The 15,621-nt window shown below is 38.1% G+C and overlaps 1 long non-coding RNA gene across 1 annotated transcript; it reads left to right on the top strand.

Moving 5' to 3' along the window:
• Positions 1–49: 49 nt before the first annotated feature.
• LOC112648256 (uncharacterized) lies at positions 50–1,590 on the top strand. Its single transcript, XR_003128865.3, has 2 exons — positions 50–264; positions 1,407–1,590. It is a non-coding gene; the product is annotated as an uncharacterized LOC112648256 (long non-coding RNA).
• Positions 1,591–15,621: the final 14,031 nt, after the last annotated feature.

Genomic DNA, 15,621 nt, shown 5'->3' with positions numbered 1-15,621 from the left:
CTATTTCCCTATGCTCCATTCTGTTTTCACAGCCTTAGTAACCCTTTGTTAGAATTTCAGCAACTTCTGAGTTCTCTTGTTGGCCCTTTTGCAAATAGGTAAATAAGTTACTGGGGAAAGTTCCCATCGCCATTCATTCATTAAATTAATATCGGTTGGCTCTCTGATGGGCCAAATAGGATTCTAAACAGAGAACAAAATGAACTAAAATCTCTGCCATCATGGAGCCTACATCCTAGTGTAGGAAGAGAGACAATAAAAGAAGTAAGTAGAGACTATGTCAAATGGTGGTAAGGGTGATGAATCAGGGAATCAGGGAATCAGAGAAGGGGAAGAGGAAGCTGCTGAGGAGGAATGGCAGTTTCAAAGAAAGAAAGGTCTCAATGAGAGAATATTTGAACCCAAACCCACAAGATGTGAGAGAAGGAGCCATATAAACCACTGAAAGAAAGAGGATTCCAGATAGAGGGAACAGGCTGCTCAGGACGGAGAAATAGCAAAGACCAGTGCAGCCAGAGAAGGGGGGTGGGGGGGATAAGTCAAGCCATGACAGAAGGAACAGAGCTACATAGCAGATCATGCAGGTCTCAGAAGCCATTGTTAGTATTTTGTTTTTCACTCTGAGACAGATAAGAAGTCATGAGGGGTTTGAATAAGGAGAACCATGAAATGACAGATGTATTTTAAATTCCCATGTTGGCTGTTGTGTTGAGCACAAACTACAGAGGATCAAGGGGAGAAACCAGTAGCCTCTATCAGAAACTACAGTGTTTCTGGCAAGACCAGGGGTTGTGGCATCCATCCATGGTAAAAACAAACAAACAAACAACCTCTTGTAGATGGCTGCCCATCCAGCAATTTTTGGCCTGGGTGCCAGGGGTTGACAGTCATATGAACTTTTAAAAAATGTTCATTGATCTTTAATAAAGGTATCAGAAAGTTTTGGAAGCCAATACAAGTCTCCAGTTTACACATGGAGACTGGTATGAAGATCTATTGCCAGTGAAACTCGAACCACAACAATACCTCTATTTTTAAGGGCTGAGATTTATTCACTGGAGTTTCTGCTTTGATGACAAATAAGGATTCTCATTTGTTTCTACTTTTGCTATGGAAAATACTTTCTCAATATAATCAGATCATGTCCTTCACTTAATAGATGTTATACAGTGAGCAAAATTAAATTAACTTATGTTTTGATGACAGAAGATTTACATTAGTTCAGTATCCTAATTCTTGCCAATAATTCATATTAAGTGGACATTTGGATATAGAAGTAAATGATACATGAGGTTGGCATGAATTTACACTGAATCCCAGGGTACACTTGAGAAATGTGATTATTTTTTCAAATGCCTTTTGAAAACACATGTTTGTGTTTTGTTATCATACTTTTTTCTCCTAAGAGAAGACTGAAGATGAAATCTGGTTAATGAATTATGGCTAATCAAGATATGGTTCCCTGTGATCCCAGCCTTTGAGGGCTACAGTGCACATCATTTGATGACTCTACAGCTGATTATGATACACACCAAATAATTACTGAAATTCATCATCTTGTTTCTGAAATAAACATATCACTAAACTCAACCGTGATTCAAAATATAGATCAAAATACTCTCTCCCATGATAAGCCTGTACTTTTATAGCCTTCCCTGCTATTCTCACTACAGCAACATTTTTCTGGACTGACAGGACTGTTAATCATATTTTCAAGCCATGGGTTATTTACATCCTCCAGTACATTTCAGTGAAATTAATTTGAGTTGTCCTCCTTTCTTACCAGCTTCTCAATAAATCTTTCTGGCAGTTTAAATAGAAATATCATCAAGACAGACTGGCTTGTGGCAAAAATCACCACTGTTAAATGTTCTGCCGAGAGCATACATAGTAAAACGAGAAAAAATGGAAAATGAAGAATTTTTTCAATAACTATGAATAAAACAGAAACCAGAAAATATGTGAAATGACACATGATATGGATAAGAACAAAATTCCGAAAGGAGTATTACATACCCACTCTATTAGTTTTCTAGGGCTGCCAAAACAAAGTACCACAGACTGGGTGGCTAAAACAACAAAAATTTGTTTCTGACAGTTCAGGAAGCTAGAAATATAAGATCAAGGTGTCATCAGGTTAGGTTTCTTCTGAGGCCTCCCTTTCTGGTTTGTAGAATGCCATCTTCATGTTCTCATGGCATTCTCTATGTATACCTGTGTCTAATCTCCTCTTCTTATGAGGACACATGTCATACTGGATTACATAATGACTTCATTTTAATTTAATTACCTCTTTAAAGACCATATCACCAAATACAATTATAGTCTGAGGTACTGAATAAGTTTTGGGGGGAAGCACAATTCAGCCCATAACACACACTACTTAGGAAACATACACAGAAAAATAAAAAGGAAACATACACAGTATAAATCTATTGACATCTCTTAACTATTTAATGAAGCATGATTTTTGATTCTTTAAATACCAAGAATGTGCTAAGAATATAGCATTTGACTATTCACTCCCCATGTAAAGAATGACCACTAGGTCTTTGTATGATCCATCAGACCCATGGCAGGGACAGAAAGTACTCAGAGGCACTGGAGTCTAGCCCACTTCCTGTTCAGCATCCAGCTCTGCATTCAGAGGATAGCCACTAGCCAGGCTCAGTGTGTTATGAAGAATCTTTATCACATGTCCCAACATGTAGCATAATTCATGAAGCCAGAGAAAAAAAGAATTGCTTTGTGTTTCCTGAAAGAAAATTTACCAAAGTAAAAGTCATCCCTTTGCTCTTTACATTTTCTAGCTACATGTAAAAAACTGCAGCTTCCCAGTTAGACTGGAAACATGGAGTCCAAACTCAAATCAAGGCTAGTATTGGGTAGCTATCCATGGTAGCCAATCATTCTTGATTCTTAAGAGCCTAGATCTGGCTTCCGAATCCTTCTCAACATAGCTACTACCATGACTGTAATTGAGATTGATGTCATTTAGCATCCCTGGCCCAGACAAAGCTGGCTGCCAGAAGTTATTGCTTGCCTCTTTCCAAAAAGCAGCCCCTTCAGCCAGGGGTTTCCAATTACCAATTCAGCCTCAATTCTTGACTGGCCAACCTAGAATTGGTCTCTGTGTTAACAAGAACCATTTTTAGAAGGCTATCATGGATTCAGATTTTGTAGAACCTAAAGTTCATATTATGTGGAGGTGGAGAACCCCTTGTAAGAAAAAGAGTGTAAAAGGGGATCCCTGGGTGGCTCAGCAGTTTCCCACCTGCCTTCGGCCCAGGGCGCGATCCTGGAGTCCAGGGATCGAGTCCCGCGTCGGGCTCCCCGCATGGAGCCTGCTTCTCCCTCTGCCTGTGTCTCTGCCTCTCTCTCTCTCTCTCTCTGTCTATCGTAAATAAATAAAAATAAATCTTTAAAAAAAAAAAGAAAAGAAAAAGAGTGTAAAATTATAGACAAAAGTTTGTAGTCCCTCCCAGGACCTTGGAAGAGTCCCATTTAGTTGGGAAGCCTGACACCCAAGCTTCATTAGTTTCAACTAGTCTACCAGCCCCTGTCACAAGCAAAAGTTGCCTTAAATCAACTCTTTGCTTCCATTCCTCTTCATGCACCACCCTTCCCCCCTTTCAGCTCCTGTTTGTCTCTATTTTGTTCTAAATGTCCTGCTATTTCCTCATTGTCCCACAGTTGATTCTGGTTCATGGATGGTAACAGGATGGGCAAGTTAGGAAATGCAAAATTAGGATTGAGCTTGAGAAGTACCCAGACCCAGAGAGTACTGCCATCTTGTTTAGAAAGGGGCATGCATTTGGTTACTTGGTTCTGAGATTAAACAGAGGTCATATTTTGAGTGACTTAGAGATTAGACTACAGAGTTTAGCAGATAAGGGCAAGTCCTCTCTCTCATACCACTGAGAAGTAAGTAGGAAGTTTTCTGAAAATGGGTATACAATTTCCACAGAGCCTAAAGCCTTTTCAGTGAAAGGAACCAGGATTACTATGTAGTTCCCCCAATATTTAAAGTGGTAAGAGCTGATGGAATTTACTGAACTAGCTTTGTCCAAGATTGTATGATTAAAAAAAAAAAAAAAGGCAGTGATATTCCCAAAGGGAAATGAGAACAGTGAAATGAGACTGGACCAGATGGCTGATCCTTTCCCTAAGATGGCCAGAGGGGACATTGATTCTGAATCCACAAGGTGAAGGACACCACCTAGACTCCATAGAAGCAGCACTTACACTCTCCCCAAAGTAGCTGTGAACAAGCAGGCAAGCGGAGAGACCAGTACTACCACTGAGCTGTAACTTTTGGGAACACAGAACTTCTCTAGTGCTGTGTCCACAGCTGAACAAAAAACTGATGACCAAGGAACACCTTTTATAAAGGTTTTATTTATTTATTCATGAGAGACACAGAGAGAGAGGTAGAGACACAGGCAGAGGGAGAAGCAGGTTCCCCATGGGGAGCCCAATGTAGAACTCAATCCCAGGACCCCAGGATCACAACCTGAGCTAAAGGCACTCAACCACTGAGCCACCCAGGTGCCCCAGAGGAACATCTTTCACACATTCACATTCCCCTTTTCCCTAGCCCCCTCCGTACACATATCACTCAGTTTTCTGCGGTAGTTCCTAGAGCATCAGGAGCCCTTGACTCCAGTTCTTCCCACATGGGGCAGTGATTTTGATGACTGTGGCATGTCTGGGATTCTGTTGTATTCCCAGTATCTGGGAATCCTTTATGAACCCTGTATTAAGTAAGCTTTTAAGTAGGGTGGAGTAGGTATGGATTTGGGAGTGAGAGACCTAGGTCTGAATCCTAGCTTCTTCATCATATACCAGTTATATGATTTTAAGCAAGTGGATTTAACCTTATGAACTACAATTGCTTCATCTGTTACCTAGGTTACTGTGAGCGACAACTGAGTGGTTTTGTCCAAAATAGGTAGCACAGGCTCCAGTGTAGCATGTGTTCAGTAAATATTAGCTCTGTTCCTTTGCACTCCCAAGGACTTCCTTGGCAATGTTTAGCCAACAGGAAGTTTTAATTTGGAGTATGGAATTAAATTATGGTAAAAATAAACTCTCTTATTATCACCATTACCTGTATATCACTATTGCAATTCCACTGGAAGCTATGGTCACACCAAAGTAAGGATAAGTAAAGGATAAAAAGGCCATGCTCATTACAAATTGGCCTTAAGTTTGAACACTATATAAACATTGGGAAATAAAAGCAGAAAACTGGGCATCAGTCAACTTGAATAGGATGATTTTAAAAATGCAGCTGTGCTGATAATTTAAGTGAAGAGCAACATCCATATGGAACCCAAAGACTAGAACCTGAAATAACTTGCTTTGGTGTAAGCAGAAGACAAAAGCAAACTGGCCTCCAAAAATTTTCCTGGCAAACTCCACCTTGAACAGATCACTTACTTACTATAAATTCTCTCCACCCTTAAATATACAGGCTAGGCTATCACACCCTTATCTCTATTCACATATCATTTTATGTTTCAGGTTTATCCCTCTAAATTTATTATCAATTTCACCTGAGAAGAAGTCATCATTTGTATTTCTTTTGTACACTCCCCTTGGGTAGGAACACAAGAAATAAAAGGGGGTGGGAGAAGAAAGGAGATAGTGAGGAGGGAAGGAATAAGAAGAAAGTGGACATAAAGGTCTTCTTCAAAAGAGAGTCTGAACTTTGTGGTAAAGAATCCTGTGGTGAAATATTTCCATGCCAGGAACCTGGCCATTTGCAAACTGATTGCTCTGAGCTGTTCTTAAACCTGATGCATCCATCTTATAATAAATGCATGTTGGAGAATCCAGTATAAGGAACCATCTGCCATGCTTGACCTGAATCATCAACAATAAGCGAAGAACTGATCTATAAACCATATTGGTCATTAGTGACAAGTTAAATGTGGAAAGCAAATGCAATACATTCCAGAACAGCTGTTACATATAGGGACCATGTAGCAGAAATACTTACACAACTGGTTTTATAAAGAGCTTTGTCTTTAAACCCAAATTCAGGGGTTTTCCTATGACGACAGTACCTAAAACAAGGAATAGGTAACCTTGACAGAAGAACTGAGAATAAGCACTACTCAAGTCCCCTGAAACTCCACACCACTATGGTAGAGGAGGGATTACACCTCTCTAAACATGCTACTTTCTACAGGTAATCCCTCCTGCCTCTCTGAATTCCCTTAGCACTTTATACCACTCTTGAAGCTTATTATGTGCCACATCGGATTGTCATCCTTTGGATTCATGTCTTTTGATTTCTACCAGTTAGTTTCTTTAACGCAATGACTTTGCCACATATAACCTCACATAAGGCTTTTGAACCTCACATAAGACCAAATTTAGTGCTTTTTACTGAGCCTACAACAAAGAAACATCTGTTGTATAAATTAATAAAATTCTTGTCTTTTAGTCTGAATTTTATTCTCTTATCTATTTCTTCATTTGGGCTCATGCCCCCACATCCATTAATTATCTACAGACTTTGATAAATACACAGGAGACAGCATGATCTAATAGCAGAAGCATGGGTAAGAAGTCAGAAGATAAGCATCTAATTCTGGTGCTTTTAATAAATGTAAAAATGAACCTTGGGAAGTCACATAACTTTTCTATACCTCAATAACCTCATCTATAAAATGAGGAAAAAGAATATCTGGGGATGCCTGGGTGGCTCAGCGGTTGAACGTCTGCCTTTGGCTCAGAGTGTGATCCTGGAGTCCCAGGATTGAGTCTCACATCAGGATCCTAAGGCAAATTTGTTATGAGACTCATATAAGATGATTCATGTGTGTGCACATAACCCAGTGTCTGGTGTAAAATAGGCGTTCAATAAATGTCTCCCTTCTTTCTTTGTTTCTTTGCATGCCAGATATTCTTTTTTTTTTTAGATTTTATTTATTTATTTATTTATTACTTATTTATTACTTATTTATTTTATTTATTTATTTATTTATGAGAGAGAAAGAGAGAGGCAGAGACACAGGAGAATCAGGATCTGCTTCTCCCTCTTCCTGTGTCTCTGCCTCTCTCTTTCTCTCTCATAAATAAATAAATAAAATCTAAAAAAAAAAAAGAATATCTGGCATGCAAAGAAACAAAGAAAGAAGGGAGACATTTATTGAACGCCTATTTTACACCAGACACTGGGTTATGTGCACACACATGAATCATCTTATATGAGTCTCATAACAAATTTGCCTTAGTTTCCCAGCTTTACAGATGAGGAATTCGAGACTCAAGGAAAATAACTGGCAAAAAGTCACTCAACTAGTAATTGGCAAAGTGAAAACATATATTCAGAAATTCTAACTCTAAAGCAGTTCAGGTCAAGCCATTTGACATTTAGTGAGAGCCACTCAGCTGGCACCATGATGGTTGCCAAGGATACAAAGGTGAACTAAACGGAAGCTAAGTTTCTACAAAAGCATGAAAACACATAAATAAATAATTGTGCCAGAGTATGCATATGGGATTCCTTCCATCTGACCTTGCTGCTTTTAACGAGGCTGTGAAAAATTAACTATGTACAAGTCAAAGGTATATTTTAAGTGCCTGTGCCTAATAGTATTTGTACTAGGAAATATGCTTTAAATATAGTAAATAACTCTTAGTCCCTATCCTTATGAAGCTTACAAACTTACTGAAAAAAAACACCAGTGCATGAAGTGGTGAACTTCACTTATCTTGAAAATTCACTCACATGGAACAATACATTCTATTAAAATAATAGACAAAATTAATATTGCTAATTTTGCTTTTGAGTCAGCTTATGACTATAGCAATGAAGGCAAGTGTCTCTGTAATATAATGAACAGAAGTGTTGTCATCTATCAGGGGCTATGACTTTCTGAACATTATGTCAACTAATCACCATTAATTAATCATCCCCAGGTTTCAGCACATTTATAATGGGAAATATTTTACTATCCATATTCTAGCTTTGACCATATATTCCTCTATAATTAAAGGTACTTTTTAGTTTAGCAACATTTTTAAAATTTAATAAAGGTTCTTCTCACTTGAAACAGCAATGTTTAATTTGTAAAATCTTCCTTCTTTTCATTCACTTAAGTATTGCAAATACTATACATGAAATCAAAACATCAAAATACGTAAAGAAAATTTTAAAAGAATGTCAAGCCAAAAACGAAAGGATCATTAATATTCCTTCGGTATACTTCACTTTTGTGTTATTAGGGGAATTTTGCAAGCAGAATTTTTTTTTAATTTCCTATTTTATTGTTGAAGCAGTGTTTTGGTTTTTGTTTGAAAGATTTACTTATTTATTTTAGAGAGAGAGAGCACAAGCAGGAGGGGAGAGGGAGAAAGAGAGAGAATCTCAAGCAGTCTCTACATTGAGTGTGGAGCCCAATGTGAGGCTCATTGTGGGGCTCAGTCCTACGACCATGAGATCACTACAGGAGCCGAAACCAAGAGGTAGATGCCCAGCCAACTGCCCCACCCAGGCACCCCTTGAAGTAGTGTTTAAAGCATATACACATAACCTGTAGGTTTGAATTCGGTGACTCATTCTTATTAGATATTCATTGCATTAAAACTAATGTGTAGTTTCAGAATGCTTCTCCCTATGGCATATCACAAAGGATTGAATTTTTTATCCTCCTATACAAAATAAGAGCTGCGAATTACTTCTTTGTTCAAATGAGCATTTGGAGGGAAAAGCCTCAGAAAATATTTGGTAGAAACACACATCTCGCCACTTAAAAAAAAATTATTAAACATGCACACTTCTCTCTTCTGAACAGGCAGCCACTGAACCATTACAGTGAGTTCATATTTAACATTTCACAGTTGTCTTGTAGAACAAGCATTCTCTCTAGAGTCAATAAACCCTTAAATCAAGAAGAATTTGCTGTGAAGTCAATACCTTCATATTTGGTGATTGTTTAGGAAAGTTCATTGCTTCTGGAACACATCACAAAAGAAAGAGGTTAAGATTTCCAGAAACTTAAGTTAGGAAAGGTCAAATGTTAGAGGATGTGTGGAATCTAAGGCTCTCCATCTTTTCTCAATACAGCCATTTGCCTTTGGGCCTCAGATGCTACCTTCTTCCCACTCACCCATTTTGTTCTGAGCTATTCAGGGATGAGACGTTTTGTGGGAATAAAAAGCACAGGACCCAGATTGCCTCTACTGAGAAGTCACAGGGCTCATCTCATGTGATGCCAGGACATCAGAGTAAAGACAGAACAACAGTTATTCTAAGTGGAAATTCACCATGGTATCGAGGGCTTCATAGTCAATAGGTAGCACAGTATGCGCTGTGTGCCAGAATTTGTCAAAAGTTGTCCTGTATGTGAGTGCCTTGTGGAAGGTGCTTGTGTGCATGCACTAAAGGAACAGTTCTATTACAGTGTTCATTTGGGGCCCCAGTATCATCATTTGGGGATTCTTCTACCTACACATTATGTTGAAGGGGAATATGATCTTATTTTCATCCCAGACACCTGGGCAAAGTCTACACTAGGATCAGAAGGAAGCATGGAAGCAAATGAGGTCCCAAGACCTGCAGGTGATCCAGTTATATTAAGAAATATTCACTAACTTCCTGTCCTACACCCACTAACAAGGTGGTAGCAAAGCAGCTGCAAAAAGCACTTAAAAGCATTAATACTTCCATACAACTATTTCACCCATCCCCTACCCAGCTCCCCTCTGGTAACCCTCAGTTTGTTCTTTATGGTTAAGAGCCTGTTTCTTGGTTTTGCTCCCTCTTTTTTCCTTCTCTTTGTTCATTTGTTTTGTTCCTTAGGTTCCACACATGAGGGACACCTGGGTGGCTCAGTGGTTGAGCATCTGCCTTCAGCTCAGGTTGTGATTCTGGGTCCTGGGATCAAGTCTGACATCAGGCTCCCTGAGGGGAGCCTGCTTCTCCCTCTGCCTATGTCTCTGCCTCTCTCTATATGTCTCTTATGATAAAATATTTTTTAAAAAATTACACATAAAAAAATTACACGAGTGAAATCGTGGTATTTGTCTTTCTCTAACTGACTTATTTCACTTAGCATAATACTCTCTAGCGCCATCCCTGTCATTGCAAATGGCAAGATTTCACTCTTTTTATGGCTGAGTAATATTCCATTATATACATGTACAAATATCTCACATCTTCTCTATCCATTCATGAGTCGATGGACACTTGGACTGTTTCTATAATTGGCTATTGTAGATAATGCTGCTATAAACATGGGGTCCATGTATCTCTTTGAATGAGCATTTTGGCATAAAAACCTAATAGTGCTGAATCACTGTATTGTACACTTGAAACTAATGTTACACTGTATGCTAACTAGAATGTAAATAAAACTGTTTTTAAAAAAAAGCATTAACTCATGGCCACTGTGTGCACCAAAAGAAACGTTAGAATACTTAGAGCAGCAATCTAAAAAAAATGAGACATTCCTGCCAATAAAGTGGATTGGAGCCATGTAATTTGTATACTAAATAGCAGTTAAGAGTTATTGAACCCTTCTCATAAAGGGTTCCTAAGCATTGTGTTCTACATACGGTAGTCCCCCACCCCTTATCCCTTATGTGGGATACATTCCAAGGCCCCCAGTGCATCCCTGAAATGACAGATAGTACCAAGCCTTAGATATACTGTTTTTTCCCATGCATACATACCTATGATAAAAAGTTTAATTTATGGACTAGACACCGTAAGAGATTAACAATAACTAATAAAATAGATCTATAACAATACACTGTAGTAAAAGTTATGTGAATGTGTTCTCTCTCTCTCTCTCAAAATATCTTATTGTAATGTCCTCAGCCTTGTTCTTGTGATGCTGTGAAATGATAAAATAAATGCCTGTGTGATGAGATGAAGTGAGGTGAACGACAAGCCTTGTGACATAGTGTTAGGCTGCTATGGATCCTCTAAGGATTTGTCAGAAGGAAAACGTCCACTTTCCATCACAGTTGATGGCTGGTAACGGAAACAAAGAAGACGAAACGGGGCCTGGAACTATAGCCGAGAGGGGACTACTGTTTATCACCTAACCCTCACACTAAGCCTATGAAATAGGTACATCATCATCTCCATCCTCCAGATGAGGAAAATTTGGCCTAGGGCAATTAAGGGACTTAACTCGCGATCACACAGCTGGCAAGAATCAGATTCCAGGAACCATGCTTTCCACCTGTGTTGTCCAATAGAGTTACCACTCACCACATGCGACTACTTAAATTTTGATTAAAATTCAATAATGTTAAAAAGTCAGTACTTGGTTGCACTGGTCATATGTCAAGTGTTCCAATAACCACCTATGCTAGTGACTGCTGTTTTCGTACAGTGCCAAATAGAGAATACTTCCATCACTGCAGAAACTTCTATTTGACAGCAATTTTAACATACACAAGTCTCATGAAAATTAAAGAAATTTGTTTAAAAATACACACACTTCCCCCTCATCTTATCTCCAGTGGTTCTCATGAGGGGAGTATCATCTTACCCATGGATGGCAGCAGAAAAACAGAACAAAGATCGACAGTATCACCCCTGTGGTACAGGGAGAAACTTGGAGCAGTGGGAAATCCCACAAGGCACTCAAGAAACTTCTGTGTGGATACTCCAGAGATCTGTAAGATTTAGCCTACTACTTACTTTCACATGTTAAAGGAGGGACCCTCTGATGACAAAAGGAGTAGACCTTCATGTTGCAAATATAAATGTGACCCATTGTGCTCACAAGCTGGGAAGAATGGCAACCCATTGGCTTTACAAGTAGCACCGACACGCCGTGTTTGACAAGTGCAGTTCAAGGAGAGTCAGTGCTTTGAAAACATTCTGGATGGTTCTAAAACATCTCTTAGAATAATGCTTGTGATAAGAAATCATAGTTTTCTATGACATGAAATTTTTAAAGAAAATATTTTTATTAGTAATGAATGTAATATTTCAAAATAAAACTCTAGTACACTTGATCAACATGGTTTCTTTCAATAGTAAGAGTTCCATACTCTCTTGCTGAACTGATGTTTCTTTAGAATTTAATGTTTATGCCAAAAGGTACATTATAAAATGCAGATCTTGTTTGAGAAGCTATCAGAAATTACAAGCAAAATTTTAATACTTATTATATTTTAAAGTAAAATGAACCAGCTAACTACAGTTCTGGATCACAAACCCAAATAGTTGTGATTTAGACAATATAATAAAATAGTCCCTAATGTATATTTATAGAATAGCAAAATCCTTTTTGTTCAATATATTTCTCTCCTCTCCCAATTTTTTTTCATAAATTCATTTCTTTTATAGCAAAATTTGTTCTTGTATCATTTGAGAAAGATTATTTTTTTAAGTCAACACATTTCACCTCACCACTGTCCCTGACCAAATCATAAGATATGAACCAGATAAATCCATACTATGTAAAAATTTACATGACGAAACATCTCCCTGACTTGGCTGTCCAGCTGCCTTCTCCCCTGATTTCCTTCCTCAGAGCTAATCACTTTTTCCAGTTTCTGATAAACCATCCTCAAGATATTCTACACAGTGACATCATAGGAGTCTATATCACTTTTTAAAATACAAATAAAAACACCACAGTAATAACAGTTTACACAAAAATCATCAATGGATGCTCAAATTAGTAGACAAGAAAGCATAATGTCAACAAGATATTTATGTAGTCTCAAATTAACTCCCCACAGGACACTTTTAATTATCAAAGGAAAAGATAAAAAGGACCATGGAGAACCCAGCCACCACCTTAACCACATGATCTAGTTCATGTCTCCAGCAATGAGACATATCAACATCATGTATCTCATGATATGTACTGGGAAGTGCACAACACCACTTCTGTGATATTCTTGTGAAAATATTACAATCTGAATCTAATCATGAAGAAACATTAGAAAGACCTATTTGAGAGACATTCTACAAAATATCTGGTGAATACTCTTCAAAAATGTCAAGGTCCTAAAAGGCAAAGACTAATGAATTGGAGGAGCTGCCCCAGGTTAAAGTCGGCCTAAGGACATTAGTGGAACAATTGAAAAAGAATTTGAAGAGGGGTGCTTAGGTGGCTCAGGTCCTGATCCTGGGGTCCTGGGATCGAGTTTGACATCGGGCTTCTGGCATGGAGCCTGTTTCTCCCTCTGCCTGTGTCTCTGCCTCTCTCTCTGTGTGTCTCTCATGAATAAATAAATAAAATATTTTTAAAAAAAGAAAAAGAAGAATTTGAAGAAAGTATGTAGATTAATTTCCTAGTTACGTAGTGTTAATTTTTGGAGGAACTGAGTGAAAATAAACAGGACTTTTTTGTACCATTTTTGCGACTCTTTGTAAGTATAAATTATTTCAAACTGAAAAGTAAAATTTTTTCATTAAAAATACAAATGGTAGTATTCTGTATGTACCATTCTCCACCTTCCATTTCTTACTTAAAAATATGTCTTGAGGATCTTTCTGTATAAGTATAGATACTGAATTTTTAATGAATGTGAAATGTTCCATTTTATGAATTTATAATATATTTAACCAGTTCCTATTAATAGGCACTCAGGCTGTTTCCTAGCACTCGAAGTTAACATTCTTTTATGCAAGACTTCTTGTATATGTGGTAAAGCCACTCTAAATGTGCAATAAACCAATGGCTCCCTTCCTGTAAGAGTTAGAATCCATGCTGGGAGGAATTCATCCAGAGTAATGGATGTGGTCAAGCCATTTATCAAATCCAAATTTGACAAAAAGAACACATCTTATTTGCTGATACTATATATTCTCAATGTTGCTGTTAAAATGAACTGATTTTTTAAAAGTTGTCTTGTATATTGAATACATATTCTTTGACTTTCTCTTTTCTTCTAAATTGATTTAGGAGTACAAAAAAGGCCAAGCTATTACAAATTTTACCAATTAAAGCATTTTTTTAAAAAAGATGAAATTACATCCTAAATTAGAAATGCAAATGTATCTATCTTCTTTAGAAATTAAGACTCTAACCAAGTCTTTGGGATGCAAATCAGCTGTTTCAAAGATCTGCATCCCAAAGGGTAGACGGGAATTTAAGACAAACTTGATCATTAGAAGGACCTAAGTAAACCCTAAATATGATAAAATGATAAAGTGCATTTATCTACAAGAAAGATTCTATCAATAATCAGAAAACTCTGAATGCCATAGAATGAGAATTGATAAATACATTATCCCTCTCTTCTCCTTCCTGCACTAAACATAAAGTTGCTTATTTTCCATTTGCCACTCTGACTTACTTTAACAAGCAAGGTATCCTAAACCCAAGTTCATACTTAATGAAAGAGGAGAGAGCTTTTTGTTAAAATTGTTATTCTTATAATTCTTTCTCCTTCAGTCTTCTATATGTTCTTTGCCATTAGGACAGCATCTACATTGCATTAGGTTGAGTGCTTCCTAAAGTGAATGAAAAGTTCCTTCTACTTTTTAGTTTATAACAAATCAAAAGCAAATATGATGGACACCTGGGTGGTTCAGTGTTGAGCATCTGCCTTCAGATCAGGTCGTGATCCCAGGGTCCTGAGATCCAGTCCCACAACAGGCTTACTGCTGAGAGTCTGCTTCTTCCTCTGCCTATGTCTCTGCAATTTTCTCTGGGTCTCTCATGAAGAAGTAAATAAAATATTTTTTAAAAATCAAATATGATACAGAAAACCAATAAACATTTGGGTTTTCTCATGAAGATCAGGTAAATAGAGCACTGGATGAGGTGGGGGAAGGCTATTTAGGGACCCTTTATTTCTTCACGGAGTACTTAATAGAAACAAGATATTATATTAAGAGTCATTTCAAGAAATAGTTGGGAGGCTGTATCTGTTTCTGGTGGCTGCTATAACAAAGTACCACAGACTTGACAGTTTAGAACAACAGAGATTTATTCTCTCACAGTTCTGGAGGCCAGAAGTCCAAAATAGTATCACTGGGCCAAAATCACCCCTAGAGCCCCCAGAGGTTCTAGAGGAGAATCAGTTCTTGCCTCTTCCAGCTTCTGGTGGCTGCTAGCATTCCTTCACTTATGGCCCCATCACTCTAGTCCGTCTCTGTGTTCACATGGCCTTCTCCATTTCTGTCTGCTTCAGATCTCCCTTAGCCTCTCTCTTATTAGGACATCTCTCATTGGATTTAGGGCCCACCCAGAAAATCCAGCATAATTTCCCATTTCATGATCTTTTACTTAATCACATCTGCAAAGACCCTTTTTCCATATGTGGTCACAGGATCCAGAGATTAGATCTTAGACCTGATATCTTTGGGGGTCAAGGTCCAGCCTACTCCTGAGGGTCTTCCCTTTTCTGGACAGCTATGTTCAAGAATGCTTGTGATCAAAAGGGTGCAGAGTCTGTCATGAAATGAGTGAAGAGCGTGTGTTTTTGTTGCCCTTGTTTGTCAGAGTACCCATCTGAGACCTTGATGGAGACTATACTTACTGACATAAAATACAATCAGCAGGGGATAAGAGAGGAAATAGCATGGTCACCAAGGGAAGCCCAAGGATGGCAGGACCCAGGCTCAGCAGAACACTGGGCTGGGAGCCAACAGTACTTTTATCTACTTAAGGTTTTGTCAGGTCC

Source organism: Canis lupus, chromosome 7 (assembly GCF_003254725.2).
Source record: "Canis lupus dingo isolate Sandy chromosome 7, ASM325472v2, whole genome shotgun sequence".
Lineage (NCBI taxonomy): Eukaryota > Metazoa > Chordata > Mammalia > Carnivora > Canidae > Canis > Canis lupus.
The sequence above is the reverse complement of the archived record's forward strand: the minus strand, read 5'-3'. Positions and strand labels throughout refer to the sequence as shown.